This window comes from Anolis sagrei, chromosome 1, assembly GCF_037176765.1.
Source record: "Anolis sagrei isolate rAnoSag1 chromosome 1, rAnoSag1.mat, whole genome shotgun sequence".
Lineage (NCBI taxonomy): Eukaryota > Metazoa > Chordata > Lepidosauria > Squamata > Dactyloidae > Anolis > Anolis sagrei.
This window is the reverse complement of record NC_090021.1, coordinates 193,923,949-193,938,266: the sequence shown is the minus strand read 5'-3', so window position 1 is coordinate 193,938,266 and position 14,318 is coordinate 193,923,949.

Here is a 14,318-nt window from a genome sequence, read left to right as displayed (position 1 = left end):
TTGACAAATTCGTAGGCATTTGTTTGCTTGAAGGATTAAAGAAAGAATGCAGTAGGTGCTGTTTTCAACGTGCCTGCTAAGATTATTCATTTTGTGTATTCTGTTCTGCAGTATTCTGGAAATATTTTTAAGGAGCAGAAAGGCTTAACATTATTGTTCCCCCACTTTTTATGTAAAGGAAAATTATCCCTCTCTTTTCTTGAATCTGTTTTATTCTCAATAAAAATTAAATTTAAAAAAGTAGTTAAAATTAAACAAGAATAACTCAACTTTTATTCTACCTCTTGTGTTCAGTAAAATTTATGCCTGATTCCAAACATGATAACAATGATCTCTGACAGTGATGCTCTGGATGGCTTCCTCCAGGTGGTCTTTCATACTTTCAGACAAATTCCCAGAAGAGATGCACAATAATGCTCTGAGTAATGTGTTAAGCCGAGCAATTCCCAGGAGCTGTGAACATTTGCTAGAAATACCATAAGTGCTTAAATCTCAATTTTGTGTCCAAGTTGCTGCCTTTTATTACTATTTTAAATAACTTGCGTTTAGCAGGGCTTGAATGGGCCTAGATACACACAGGATTGCAGCTCAGATAATAGGAAAGCCTTGGTCACAAATTGATGCTACCGCATTCTTCATTGTTTTGACTGCAACAGAATGATATGTCTGCTTCTCAGGAATGTTGTTGGTTACATGATCTCATAACAAGCTATCTTTGGGTTTTTGATTCCCCAAAAGAAGAATAAATATATAAAACACTAGGGAGGTTGAAATCTCATTCCAGAGATTCTCTGGATTTCCAGAACATATCATCTCAAAAATAACAAAAGAAGCGGTGCAATCTTATGCAAATATTCCTTGAATTTTTAATGCACTAATGGATATCCTCTTGCAGACCCAGTTGGAGGACATGAATAGAGTAGAAGACAAGTTCACTTTTTCATAACCAGCAATGTTGTAGCTGGAGCATAGCAAGAAAAAACATCAGTGAATTTAGAAAAATAATGTAACTCAAGCAGCATTTTATTGTGAAATCTTCAGAACAATTACAGAGATTAAGCATTCTAGAACAGGGCTTCTTAAACTGTGGGGCCCCACTTAATAATGGGGTCCCATTAGCTTCATATTGGGGTCACAAAAGGCTCCCTCCCCCTGAAGATTAGGAGAAGCAGTGGCTTGGCAGAGGAGGAAGAGGGATGAAGAAAGGCAAAGGAGGTGTGTAAAGGCATAGAGAGAGGAGGAGTAGGAATGCTGCCAGCCCCTCCAGGTATTAACAGCCCTTCTTTCTCTGGAAGATTCTTTGGTTTTTTGATCTGAAACAAGCCAGGGTTTTACAAACTCTGGTCTTCCGGGTGTTTTGGGTTTCAACTCTCAGAATCCCTGACAAGGCAGCTGAGACTTCTGAGTATGGAGTTAACTGATCTAAGCAGTTCCAAAAGTACATGGATTTTTTTTTCTGTGTCAGGAGCAACTTGAGAAACTCACTTCTGGTGTGAGAGAATTGGTTGTCTGCAAGGATGTTGCCCAGGTGACGCCCAGATGTTCTGATGTTTTACCACCCTTGTGGGAGGCTTCTCTCATGTCCCCATATGGGGAGCTGGAGCTGACAGAAGGAGTTCAGCCCACTCTCCCCAGATTCAAACTGCTGACCGGTCCACAGTCCTGCCGGCACAAGAGTTTATCCCATTGCGCCACTGGGGGCCCCCAGTGCATGGGTGTCACCTACTTTGTGTTTCCCTAGAAGTAGAAGAAATGTAAGATTTATTATATAGATTTTGTCATCCTTTATCTCATTCTGTTTGTCCCTCCATTTGCCATGCTTGGGAAAGTTGTGTTTTGGTACTACAACTCTCAGACATTTGCAGCTGTCAAAGTTGATGTAGAGTTTCAGTACAAAAATGTAACTTTTCCACGGACTGTTCAAGCAGTGTACAGATACTGTCACCTTGCAGCTACCAGCATAACCAACTAGCATAGCCAACTATGAGGAATGACTGGAGTTGCAGTCCAGTCGCAATATCGCACACATTATATTTAGAGATTGCAAGTCCCTATCATCCTTGAATTACTTCAGAGTTTTGTTTTTGTTTTTGTTTTTTCGTGTCAGGAGCGACTTGAGAAACTGCAAGTCACTTCTGGTGTGAGAGAATTGGCCGTGTGCAAGGACATTGCCCAGGGGACGCCCAGATATTTTGATGTTTTACCATCCTTGTGGGAACCTTCTCTCATGCCTGGCATGGATAGCTGGAGCTGGCAGAGGGAGCTCATCTGCACTCTCCCAGGATTCGAACCTGTGAGTTAGAACACCTAGAACTGGCTTACAAAGCAAAAGCAATGGGAGGTCATTTTAGCTGCACTCCCTGCTTTGAAATCAAATGCTAAAAGAGATCTGTAGCATCCAGGAACAGGCTGGCTCCCCTCAGTGAGCAATCTCAAGTGCTGAATACTACCCTCATATAGGTTCGGCATCTTGGAGAGCTTCCTTCACCTTCAAGACAAAACATGAACCCGGGGATCCCATTGACTAATCTTGGTTGGAATTATGGTAGTTGATGTGTTGAAAGATTGCCTTTAAAAATGAAAGAGGAATCCAAATGTACAAATTGTACCTCACTTCCTTTGAGTAGGAAAAAACAATATTTCTTAATATTTCCTAACATTTCTTGAGGAGCCTACTCACCTCCTCAAGAACCCTGTACAGCCCTTAGGTTTGGGCCTACAGCTCATCTCCATCCCACCCTCCTCCAAATATGGCTGAGGAAATCCCATCATTAAAAAGGAAGCTGGGGGACCTTTACATTCACAGTTATGGCATTTTGTTACCACTTCAACTCCCATGGCTCCATTGTATGGGATCATGAGATGTGTAGTTCTGTGAATTCCACAGCTCTAACCCTTGGCTCCTGCCACATGATTTTCTGCTTTTACTTTTAAGATCCATCCCTGAATCAGATACTCAGGCTTAAAGGTAACCAGTATAGGAAATCTTTGCTATCTTTGTTTCTGTGTTGTCTAGTGGGTGGAATATGGAAAGTGTGCCCAATTTTCCCTTTCAGCTCTTAAATGGAACAGGCACACTCACATGAAACAAAACAGAGAAAGATTTATTACAGAGGCAACATGACACAATGGATCTGAGTGTTGGATAATACCTCTGGAGACTAGGGTTTGAATCCCTGCTCAGAGAAGAAAACCCACTGGGGCAGCTTTGGGTGAGTCACATACTCTCAGCCTCAGAAAATGTATTTATTTATTTACCCTATTTATACCCTGCCTTTCTCTACCTCAAGGGGGGCTTGAGGCAGCTTACATGTGGCAATTATTCAATGCCTTAAACACATACAACATTAAGCTTACAATCCATCAAATTAAAATTAATGCATATTAAAAAATAAATTACATTAAATATTAAAATTACCTTGAGATAGGGTCATGAAGCCGGATAAACATCATCATTATCAACAACAACAGAGAATTGTTACCTTTGTTTCTGACTCTTGTGCAACTCACTCAAAACTGTTGTGCAACTCACCCAAAGTCATCCCAAAGGTTTCTATGGTTGAGCAGATATTCGAGCCCTGGTCCCCAGCTGGAGTCCAAACCACTATACCATGCTGGCTTATAAAGGCAGCTCACCTCCCTAGCATAGGCCCCTTCCACACAGCTGAATAAAATCCCACATTTTCTGCTTTGAGCTGGAATATATGGCAGTGTGGACTCAGATAACCCAGTTCAAAGCAGATATTGTGGGATGTTCTGCCTTGATGTGTTGAGTTATATGGCGGTGTGGCAGGGTCCATAGATTCAAAAGGCAACAAATGGGAATCTCAGTCTTGTGAAAACAACTAGACTATGTCTCCATGCTTCAAAAATGCAGGGTATGTTGTGTTACTGAGTTGGAGATTCATCTGTCTCATGTCAAGAGGCACTGGCATATACCATCATCACAGGGGACACTTTCGGGGTTTGAGCCATGGCACTTAAAGTGGTGTCAGGATGCATATTGCCATCCCACTGGGACCTACACAGGGGGTGGATGATGCGCCATGTCTTCCATTGTGATGCATCAATGGTTCCATGGCAGTTAAGGCTGGAGTAGGGGACCCAGGGTGAAGCAGTTGGCAGTAAATGGGGCAGCAAGTGGTGAGTTATTTTTCCTGGTTTTGTCTTTTTGTGTCCACTTTCCTTTGAAGAAAGGAGAGTGGTGCCTTTCCCCTAAGGTTTTCTGCTTCTGTTGCCCAAGTGCCTTCTCTAATTTGTATTCTCATGAGGGTATGATCACTTGACTTATTCTACCAATTGATTTGGGCTAAATCTTCCTTAAATCTTCCAATATCGACCTTGAGCCAGAATTTGAGGTAAACAGACATTTATTTTAAAGCTGTTTGAAGGGACAAAGAACCAGTTGGAGCACAGATTGCCTTGAAAAAGGTTTCCCTTGACTCTTTAGTACTGAGCAACTACTGGACAATTTCAAATCTTCCCTTCTTGGGCAAGATTCTGGAGCAAGCGGTTGCTACTCAGCTCCAGGGATTCTTGGATGATACTGATTATCTGGATTTGTCACAGTCAGATTTTGGCCCTGGTCATGGCACAGAGACAACTTTGGTCATCTTGGTGGATGACACCCGCAGAGAACTTGACAGGGGGAGTGTGTCCTTGTTGGTTCTCCTGGACATCTCAGTGGCTTTCAATACCATCGACCAGAGTATCCTTCTGGGATGGCTTTCTGGAATGGGTCTTGGGGGTACTGTCTTTCAGTGGCTCCATCCTTTCTAGAGGGCAGAACCCAGTCTGTGAAGCCGGGAGATTCCTGCTCAGACCCCTGCCTTTGACCTGTGGGGTCCCACAAGGGTCTATTCTATCTCCCATGCTTTTTAACATCTACATAAAACTGCTGGGTGAGGTCATCCGAAGTTTTGGAGTTTGGTGCCATCTCTACGCAGATGGCACACAGCTCTACTACTCCTTTCCACCAAATTCCAAGGAAGCCCCCCTCTGGTCACTGTGATGGAATCAATGAAGGCTAACAAACTGAAGCTTAATCCTGACAAGACAGAGGTCCTTCAGGTCAGTCATTCAGCTGTTCAGAGTACAGGGTGGCAACCTGTGCTCAACGGAGTTACACTCCTCTGAGGACACAGGTCCACAGTCTGGGGGTCCTTCTCGGTTCTGCTCTGACACTGGATACTCAGGTGTCAGTAGTGGCCAGGAGGGCCTTTATGCAATTAAAGCTTTTCTGCCAGTTGCGCCTATACCTTATGAAGTCCAACTGGCTATGTGTTGGAGTTCAGCCTGTGATTGTGTTTCAGGATCAGGGTGCTTTGGATGTGGGAAGTGATGCCAATGAATTTCAAGATGGGAATGGTTTGGTCAATGATACTGATGCAGAGAAGGACCAGGAGATCCCTTGCAAAGTGTAGTTTCCCATGAGAATGTCCCTGAAGGGTGTGAGGATGATGACATACTCACTGAATTGTTACCAGAGAGTGCTCAGGATTTGGGGCTTGAAAACAACTGGGCACCTGGCCCAGCTGCAAAGCTTAATGAGCAAATAGATAGGAGGCAGGACATTAGTCAAAACAGGCAGTGCCTGGCGGTCTGCCAGAATCCGACAGAAAAAGATAAAGGAATCTCAATTAAAGCGAAACCAATTTCTGAGTGCTTGGGATAGCTTAACGAGGGGATAAAAGTTCCAAGTATGGGAAATATAGTTAGATGAAGCATCGTTTAGAATCAAGTATAGTTCGTGTCCTTGTTTCATGGAAGCCTTGCTGGGAAGATTATTGTCTAAGTATTTCTTATTTCATGGTTTGGATTCTTGGATTGTATGAATGCCTATTCATGCCTTGGATTAATGTTTCCTGGTTTTCTGATTTATATTAGAGAAGTGTGGACTTTGCTGAACTTTATCCTGGACTACTTTTGTTCCTGCTTATCTTATTCCCTAATTGGATTTACCTATTACTTTAAAGTGCTTTTTTACTTTACTGTTTTTTTAATTATCTTCAAGAAAATGATGGTTTTCCAGTTAACGGTGTGGTGTTTACAATCAGAGGGCTTTTCCTGTCCTGGACTGCAACACCATGGTGGCCCATGCCCTAGTTACCTCCAGATTGGATTGCTGCATGCACTCTATGTGGGGCTGCACCTGAAGACGGCCTGGAAATTGCAACTAGTGCAAAGATCAGCGACCAAATTACTAACTAGAGCAAGTTGCAGGGAGCGGTCAACCCCCCTGTTTAAACAGCTCCACTGGCTGCCAATGAGTTTCCGGTCCCAATTTAAGGTGCAGGTGATTACCTACAAAGCCCTAAATGGTTTGAGACCTGCCTATCTTTGCAATCGCATCCTCCCCTATGAACCAACACAAGACCTAAGATCGTCCAGGGAGGCCCTCCTCTTGCTTCTGCCTCCATCTCAGGCACGGTTGGTGGGGATGAGGGAGAGAGCCTTCTGGGTGGTGGCCCCCTGGCTCTGGAACTCTCTTCCTAGGGAGATCAGACTGTCACCTACTCTGTCCTCTCTCCGCAAGAACCTAAAAACATGGATGTTTCACTGTGCCTTTGATGAGGCAGTTCCAAATAATTGGCCCTTTAATACCTAAGTTCCGGCACTTTAATACCTAAGTTCCGGCACTCTACAATCCTGACGTTATAAAGCCCAAGGACATTATTCTTCCAACCCTGCCACTTAATTTTTCACTTTCCTTAGCTCTATCTAGGAATTTTGCACAAACTCAGAGTCCTCTGAACTCAGCACTTTTATTGTTCCCATGGTACTGTTTTCATGATGTTGTGTTTTGTTGTGATATGCTTCTATTTGGTTTTGGTTTTGTTTTTGTTTTATTGCATTATGTTTTAACTCTGTGCTCTCTGGGCTTGTCCCTTTGTAAGCCACTCCGAGTCCCTTCAGGGAGATGGAAGCGGGGTATAATAATAATAATTATAATTATAATTATAATTATAATTATAATTATTATTATTATCATTATCATTATGAATGTTGTGTGGCAGGTTAGTGGCCAAAATGAAATATAATGTATTTTGCCCATATAGACAGGTTCTGAATGAAGCAAAAGAAGAAACAACCCAGGGATTTGCAACACAATCATTTTCTTTTTGTGGATTACAAATCTTACGTGCTATGTTTTCCTAAGGAAATTATAATTGAAGATAAGGAGACAGATCTCAGTAAATGAGAGCAAATCAGTCCAGGAGCCCATAGTAAAATACAAGCAATCCAGGTGGAAGATCTGCAGGAAGGATGTGCAACAACCAGGTAAGGGATTTGAAGTAATGAACTTCTTGAACCCACAGCAGTCACCAAGTAGAAGACCTACAAGAAGGATTTGTAATGACCAGGTAAGAGACTTTAAGTAATGGATCTCTTGAACCCACAGTGTAAGCTCACAGCAGCCGCTCCCAGAAAGGACACAGGACGCCAATCCGTAATCAATCAGGAACTTTTACTACTGGATGCATATACACAATGAAAGCCAGGATTGGCACACGGACGCAAGTCAACTCTTATATACCCTCCCCCACATTCGAATCCCCTCTTCCCGCCTGACAAAGATCCCGCGCAATATTCCCCGCCAAACCACCAACGGCCCTCCCAAGGCCACCAGCTGCAATTCCTTATCAGTTCTCCATGTCAGGAATCCGGTTTTTTGCGCCAACGTCCAAGGCCAGGAAACCGAGTCCTGACATAATGTCCCCCTCCACCTCTTCTTCTTCCTGGAAGGGAAACATATGTCACCATTACGTCCCTTCTTTGTCTAGTGGGCCTTGGTATTTCTTTAGTAAATTACAATGGAATGTCGGATGTACCTTCCCCAATGTCTTAGGGAGTTTCAGAGTATATGTCACTTCATTTATTTTGCTAGAAATCCTAAAGGGACCAATATATTTGGGAGACAATTTCCGAGAGGGGGTATTTAGCTTGAGGTTTTTTGTGCTCAGCCATACTAAATCCCCCTCCTCCAACTTATCACCTTCCCTCCTCTTTCGATCTGCAAACAGTTTATATTTTCGTTGGGCCTCTCGTAGTGATTTTGCCACCTCCTCCCAGTTCGCCTTCATCTTGTCAGGCCATCCTTCCTTTCTCCCCAGCTCTTCCCCCCAACTCGGCAGTTTGGGTAAAGGGGTTACTTCCATGCCGTACACTATTTCAAAGGGGGATTTCCCTGTGGATGCGTGACAGGCTCCATTATACGCAATTTCTGCGAACGGGAGTAAATCGGCCCAATCGGTTTGGCATTAGTTTGTGTATGTCCTTAGGAACAGCCCCAAGGTCTGTTGCGTGCGTTCGACCCCCCCATTGGTCATGGGATGGAACGCTGAACTCAGGGTCCGTTCCACCCCCATCAACTGCATGAACTCTTCCCAGAACCGGGCCGTAAATTGCACCCCTCGGTCACTAATCACCTGGTCTGGACAACCATGTAACCGATAGATGTGTTTGATAAATAGCTCAGCCAATTTCTCTGCAGATGGTAATTTAGGTAGCGCTATGAAATGCGCTTGCTTTGAGAACAGATCCATTACCGTCCATATGTAACGTTGACCTCGGCTAACTGGGAGTTCGCCCACAAAGTCCATAGCAATTACCCTCCACGGTTGTGATGGTTCTGCCACCTTTTGCAATAACCCCGTTGGTTTTTGTGGGGTTGTCTTACTCTGTGCACACGCATCGCACCGGGATACATACATTTTGGTGTCATTCCTCATCCCTGGCCACCAACACTGACGTGCCAACATTTTTAGGGTTTTCGTTACTCCCCAGTGTCCCGCTCCCTTACTGCCGTGGCATCTGACCATCATTTTTTCCCTCAGGTTGCCTGGGATGTACAACTTTCTATGTACAAATCCCAACCCATTCTTCCATTCCACCTTTTCCTTGTTTCTTTCCAGCCACTCATCCTCCCCGCATGCCTGCCTTATCTCCTCCTCCCATCCTCCGTCTCTGCTCTCAACCCCCACCAGCCTCTGGCTGCGTTCCGTTTGCGCTCGTGTTTGCACTGCCATGCCCCACTGCCGTTCTGAGAATATGCTCCCCTTCGGGCTTCGCCCCCTCCCTTCATCCTCCGGCATTCTCGACAACGTGTCTGCGACCACATTTTGCTTCCCCTTTTGGAACCGCAGCTTAAAATCAAATCTACTGAAATACTGAGCCCATCTTATTTGTTTCGCTGATAGTTGCCTGGGTGAGGTGAGGTATTGTAAGTTTTTATGGTCGGTCCACACTTCAAAGGGGATGCCGCTTCCCTCTAGTAGGTGCCTCCACGTTTCTAGAGCCCTCACCACTGACAGAGCCTCCTTCTCCCACACCGGCCAGTTTCGTTCGGTCTCGCTGAACTTTTTTGAGATGAACCCGCAGGGTTTCAACCTCCCTTCTGGGTCTCTTTGCATCAGGGCCGCCCCGTAAGCCCAATCTGATGCATCACAATGGATTATGAATGGCTTGGTCAAATCGGGGTGGATTAACACTGGTTCCTCAGTGAACCTGCATTTCAGTTCTTCAAAAGCTTTTTGGCACTCTGCTGACCAATTTAGTTTCGCCCCCGGGGATCGCACTTTCACCGTTTCCCCCTTTCCCTTTGTTTTGAGCAGTTCAGTTAAGGGCAATGTTATCTGCGCAAAGTCCTCTATGAACCCCCGGTAGAAATTTGCAAATCCGAGGAATGATTGCAACTGTTTGCGCGTTTGGGGAGGGCTCCACCCCCTGACATCCTCCACCTTTGCCGGATCCATTGCTATCCCTCCCTTGGATATCCGGTACCCCAGGAAGTCTATCTGTTCCTTATTGAACTCACATTTTGATAGCTTTGCAAACAGTTTTGCCTCCCTCAATTTCTGGAGTACCTCTCTCACCAATTTGACATGAGATCGTCTATCACGGGTAAACACAATTACATCATCCACAAAGCAAAACACCCCGCGATACAATAGTGGGTGTAGCACCTCATTAATCATTTGCATAAATGCTGATCCAGAGCCTTTGAGCCCGAATGGACAAATTAAATATTCAAAATGGCCCAGCGCACAGGCAAACGCCGTTTTCCATCTGTCCTCAGGCCTTATGCGCAACTTGTGATAGGCCTCGATCAAGTCAATTTTCGTGAACACCCTTGCTCCTGACAACCTCGATAGCAAGTCCTTGGTTAGTGGCATGGGGTAGTTGTTGGTGGTACTCACTGCATTCAGCCCCCTATAGTCCACGCACAGTCTCAACGAACCGTCCTTTTTGTGCCTAAACAGCACTGGGGCTCCCAAGGGTGACTCGGATGGCCTTATAAACCCTCGGGCCAAGTTCTTTTCAATATACTTTCTCAGTTCCTCCATCTCCTTGACCGACATTGGGTACAATCTACTCCTGGGCAACTTGGCACCCTCATTGAGTTCAATCTTTACTTCGACCCTCCTAGGAGGGGGAAGCTGATCTGCTTCCTTTTCGTCAAAGACATCCTCGAAGTCTCTGTACTCCGGGGGAATTTCCTGCACTCCGCCTGCCGTGCTTTCCACCCCCTTGCAACACTTCCCCTCTTCTTCGCTCGGGAATGTCATGCTGCCTTCCCTCCAATTGATTTGTGGGTTGGCTTCCTTTAACCATGGCATCCCCAGTATTACATTGTAAGTAGCCATAGGGGATACTACAAAGGTTACGCTGCCTTCCCAGCTCCCCACTTTACATTTCACTTCCCCCACTTCAAATCGCGCCGGGGCTCCAGCCGCCACTGATCCATCTAGCTGCGAGAATGCTATGGGGCTCTGCAAGGGGGTTTTCTCACATTTCAGTTCGTCTGCTAATTCTGGGGTCATAATGTTTCTTGAGCAGCCGCAATCCATGAGGGCTTTGCAGCTGGCCCACTTCCCCTCCCCTTCTAGCCTGATCGGGAACACCAGCATTCCTGGACTGTGACTCACCAGATCTCCCACTGGGGCCCTAGAAGGGGGGCTCTCCTCCGCTCTCTTCCCTGCAGCCGGTTTGAACTTTGGGAAATGGGACTCTCCCCCTTTCCTTTGCCGACATTCGGCAGCCCGATGGCCAAGGCGACCGCATACATAACAGCCGCCCCTCTGCTCCTTGGGTCCTCCGGTTGGGGCTTTCCCGACCGTGCCTCTCTCCGTCCTCCGACTCTCTTCCTTTGCTCTCGTCTGCTGCGGCGCCGCTCCTTGATGCCTCCTGACCTGTGCCAAGGTTGTCTCGATGCGGCCGGCCAGCTCAATCCATGCGCCTATCTCCTCCGGATCGTCACGATGGAGTGCCCAGGTCAAGATTTCCTTCCGCAGGCCCTCTTTGAATATCTGGACCTTGGTGGTATTGGACCACTCTGGCACCTTCTCCGCCCTCAACCGGAATTCCTCCACATACTCAGACACGGAGCGATGTCCTTGGGTTATCGTTTGCAGCTTTTCCCTTGCCCGGACCCTCTCGAGCGGATCCCTGAAGCGCGCCTCCATCGCAGCCAGGAATCGCCTTGTAGATCCCAAACATGGGTCGTGCCTGGCGTGGAGCTGAACGTACCACTCCGCTGCTCCCCCTCTCAGTGCTGCGCCCACTGCTCGCACCCTGCTTGCTTCTGACCCGAAAGTAAGGGCGTTATCTTCTAGATATCCCCTCACCATAGTCAGGAAGTATGCGAGGTTACCGGCTTCTCCTCCGAACTCGATCCTCAGCTCCTCCCTCCTAGGTTGGTATAGAAGGGGCTGCCTCTCCCGGTTCTCCGCTCGCGGTGGCCCTCCCTGGAGCCCTCGCTGCTCCGGGGGCAATTCCTGACGCCCTGTGCCGCGCCCGGCTCCGGCCGGGGGCACCAGGAACGTCTGCTGGGACGCCAGTCCCCGGGGTCGTTCCTCCTCCTCATCGCTCTCCGCAGCGGCCCTCCAACTCGTCTGCGCTTTTGGACGTGCCCCGAGTCCCCGGTCACTCCTCTCCCCCGCGCTCCACATCGATTCCCCTCGGGGTAGTGGTTCCTCTAACAGTGGGGCCAGCCGCTCCATCACCTTTGACATCATTGCGAGGGTGGTTTCCATTGATGCCATCTTTTCCTCCAGGAAATCCAACCTCTGGGGAGAGGGAAACTCTAGCCCGCTGCTTTCTCTCGTTGCTGCCTCTGCCCCCTTCACTCGCCTCTGTGTGACTCCGTTGGGTTGGGCATACGCAGTCGATGAAGCCAAGGCATTCACTCTCTCCAGCTCCTCTTCCGCATTCTCGAAAGGGGAGGCTGGTTCTCCCCCCTCCGTTGGATCTTCCTCCTGTTGCATAGGGGTACCTCACCACAGCCGTGGGATGGCACCGAAGAATCCTGGCTTAATGTAAGCTCACAGCAGCCGCTCCCAGAAAGGACACAGGACGCCAATCCGTAATCAATCAGGAACTTTTACTACTGGATGCATATACACAATGAAAGCCAGGATTGGCACACGGACGCAAGTCAACTCTTATATACCCTCCCCCACATTCGAATCCCCTCTTCCCGCCTGACAAAGATCCCGCGCAATATTCCCCGCCAAACCACCAACGGCCCTCCCAAGGCCACCAGCTGCAATTCCTTATCAGTTCTCCATGTCAGGAATCCGGTTTTTTGCGCCAACGTCCAAGGCCAGGAAACCGAGTCCTGACACCACAGCATTCACTAAGTAGAGGATCTGCAGCAAGGTTGTGCAAAAACCATGTTGGAAATTTGAAGGCATGTTGTTTAACATCTACATGAAGCCGCTGGGGGAGATCATCTGGATTTTTAGAATGCAGTGTCATCTCTATGCAAATTACGTCCAAATCTGTTACTCCTTTCCACCTACCAAGGAGGCTGTCCAGATCCTGAACCGGTGTTTGGCTGCTATGTTGGACTGGATGAGAGCTGACAAATTGAAATTGAAGCCAGGCAAGACAGAGGTCCTGGCTTCAATTTCAGTTGAAAGCCCAAACAGGGCCCAAACAGGGCATAGGGTTACAGCTTGTGGTGGATGGGGTTACACTCCCCCTGAAAACGCAGGTTGGCAGCTTGGGAGTGATCCTGGGCTCATCGCTGAGCCTGGAACCCCAGGTCTCAGCGGTGGCCAGGAGAGCTTTTGCACAATTAAAACTTGTGTGCCAGCTGCACCCGTACCTGAGGAAGTCTGATCTGGCCACAGTGGTCCATGCTCTAGTTACATCCCAAATAGACTACTGCAATGTTCTCTACGAGGGGCTGCCTTTGAAGACTGTTCGGAAACTTCAACTAGTCTTAACGGGTGGCAGCCAGACTACTCACTGGAGCGACATACAGGGAGCATACCACCCCCTGTTATGTTAGCTCCATTGGCTGCCTGTCCAGTTCCAAGCACAAGTCAAAGTGCTGGTCTTGACCTATAAAGCCCTATACGGTTCTGGCCCAGCTTACTTGCCCGAACATATCTCCCTCTACATCCCACCTCGAAACTTACAATCTTCTGGGGAGGCCCTGCTCTCGCTCCCCAGTGAAATTAGGTCAATTGGGACCAGGCATTTGGATAGCAGGTGGACAATAAAAATGATGACAATGCTATGAAAAACAGACTATGGACAGGCTTCGGATTAAGTTGTTGATTGTAGAACCCGGACTTGACATGCCAACTAATTCAATTTAGTACTATTTTATTTGGTTTTTAATTCAATGTTAATGTTTTACTGATTATGTAACTGTTGTTTTATCTGTTGTATATGTGGGGCATCGAATTGTTGCCATCTGAAAGCCTCCCTGAGTCCCCCTTCGGGTGAAGAGAAGGGTGGGGTGCAAATATTTAAAATAAATAAATAAATAAATTTCTTCAACTCACATAAATCACCATGTAGAAAATCTGGAGGAAGGAAGTGCAACAACGAGATGACAGATTTGAAGGCATGAGCTTTTTCAACCTACAGCAGTCACTCTGCAACCAGAGTGTGCAATGACCAGGTAAGAGATTTGAAGTAATTAACATCTTGAACCCACAATAATAACCACATAGATGATCTGCAGCAAGGATGTGCACCGACCAGGTAAGATACTTGAAGGAATGATCTTCTTGAACCCACAGCAGTCACCAAGTAGAGGATCTGTAGCAAGGATGTGCAAAACCCATGTCAGAAACTTGAAGGCATGAGCTTCTTCAACCCATAGCAGTCACCATGTAGAAAATCTGGAGGAAGTGTAACAACAAAATGAGAGATTTGAAGGTACAAGCTTCTTCAACCTACAGCAGTCACCGAGTAGACCAGTGGTTCTCAACCTGTGCATCCCCAGATATTTTGGCTTTCAACTCCCAGAAATCCTAACAGCTGGTAAACTGGCTGGGATTTCTGGGAGTTGTAGGCCA